This window comes from Astatotilapia calliptera, chromosome 14 (assembly GCF_900246225.1).
Source record: "Astatotilapia calliptera chromosome 14, fAstCal1.2, whole genome shotgun sequence".
Lineage (NCBI taxonomy): Eukaryota > Metazoa > Chordata > Actinopteri > Cichliformes > Cichlidae > Astatotilapia > Astatotilapia calliptera.
This window is the reverse complement of record NC_039315.1, coordinates 23,576,289-23,578,647: the sequence shown is the minus strand read 5'-3', so window position 1 is coordinate 23,578,647 and position 2,359 is coordinate 23,576,289.

Sequence of the window (2,359 nt, the reverse complement as noted above, 5' to 3'; positions counted from 1 at the left end):
CATCAAAGAAGCTAACAGCGTGCCCGGCTTTATTATACTATGGCACATCTTTCAGTCTGCAGTGAGCAGGTAAATGAATGAACTGAATGGGAATGGGCAAATGAACAATGTGGATGAAATCATCAAGCAAAATGAGAGAAAATGACTGAATAAACCGAGCACACATGATGGGGTCATTTGGAAGAATGAAAGAGCCAGGATTGTTTCAATGAAAATGCATGACTGAGATAAAGAAAATAAATAAATTAAAAAATGGTTGCCCGCTCCAGTCCAGAATAAACAGATCAATCATATTTGGATATAATTTTCACTGCATTGGAAGCTGCTTTAGAATTTATTTCCCCCAACACTAACAGTTTCCATGCCAGCAGCTACAGGAAAATGCTGTCTTCTGCTTGTCTCTAGAAATCACCCAAAAGGAGAAAATCAAATAAATGTTTAATTAGAGAAGGTTGTATGAGCTATTTAGACATGGATTTTCAACAAAGTAGGGCTTTGAATGAACACCACACTACCACCACCAAGATGCCATGTGCTACCTGAGAGCCTTGCACCTTAATCACTCAAATATACAGTCCATGCTGGAATAAAAATGCATATTTTTAGTCAAATACTGCTGACAAGTCAACTTAATTTTAGCAAAACAATCACTTATAAACTCATTTCGACATAATTGCCATGATCTGCTCATCTGCAAAAATTCATCTACAGGGTATATTAGCTCTTCTGTGTCTTACTTGCTCGCTAAAATGGTCTTCTCTGTGTTTTGCATGAGATTAGCTTTTTTTGGTGGCTAATCTCATACAAATGAAAATGTGTAGTCAAACTTTTCTATTTATAGTTTTACTTCTGTGAAATGATACAACAGTCTTAATGCTCATTACCAGAACATTCAAGGAGCCTTTGTCACAAGCTAGCAAATTAGCTGATTAGCCTCAAGTTTAAGCATAAATTGAATGCCTTTGTCATTGATCGCTTTGCCTCTTCAGCTTTATTGACACAGGACAGAGTGCTCACAATCCCATCTTCGTTTAACAAATAAACAAGGCTTGATTGAGGTATAAGCAAAGGCGGAGGGAAGCGAGTGAAGTGCTGTTTGTTTGATTTGTCTGATTTAGAAGTTCCTCTGTCCTTTCCCACCCTTGTTCAATACCCAACACAACTATTACCCTCTCTGCCCTCTCTTTGATGAAGAAGTCTTCAGCCCAGTCACTGGGGAGTGAGTGATGTGAGCCGTATGGTCGGGAAGAGCCAGCATAAATCAGCAGATGCTTTGCATCATACTGTGTGTCAGGTGTGGGCTGAGGAATCAATCTTCAACATGTCTCCATTTACCAGTATAGAAAATGACCAAAGTGTAGATAATCACTTTAAAAGTAACACCACGGGGTACACTTTTGAATTACCTTTGGTCTGTCCACACCGCTGTAGGTGAATTATTTATGCACTAGGATTCAAACCTACAATCAATCAAAAGAAATTAAAACATTGTTCTTTTCAAAAAACAGACAAAAAAAATAAACAACTTATCTAGATATTGTCTTATCTTCTAGTACCAAAGTGCAACCAGGTAAACTGACCCAACTATGTGTCTATTAAAATATGAAAGTTTGTGCTGTGATGTTAAAGGCCTTTTCAACAAATATGCTCCATTTATCTACTGACTGACTAACAGGTGCATCTCTATCAACTTGCATTCTTCCAGATCCTGCAATGTCAGATGCGTGGTTGGAGTTTTGAAGCCATTTGTGTCAAAAATGTTTGTCACTTAGCTAAGGACCAAAAGTAGTTTTGCTACTACTATGAATTTTAAGCCTAACAACCAAGATGTGGCTGAAGTGCAGACTTTGATTCAAGGGATTTGACAAAGTGTCTGTAAAGACCAACCCGACACAGTGTTATCTTGATCACTTTTAGGAGTGTTTATTGACGTTTCACACATACAGTTTTGTTTGGTTCGGCACCCGGTTCACCAACTTTCCAGCTGGTCTACAGCTTCACTATAAAAAGGAGACTTTGTTAGGAAAATCATCACCACCTGTCCCACCAGCCTCCCTGGCACCACTCCCTTGAGCTCACTGCGCCACCCCAGCTGAGCCAGGGACCACACCTCCACCACAGTATTGTATTAGCTCAGGGGTAGGCAACACCAGGCCTCAAGTGCCGGTGTCCTGAGGGTTTTAGATCTCACCCAGGGCCAACACACTTGAATCAAATGATTAGTTCATTACCAGGCCTCTGGGGAACTTCAAGACATGCTGAGGAGGTAATTTAGCAATTTGAATCAGCTGTGATGGATCAAGGACACATCTAAAACCTGCAGGACACCGGCCCTTGAGGCCTGGAGTTGCCTAACCCT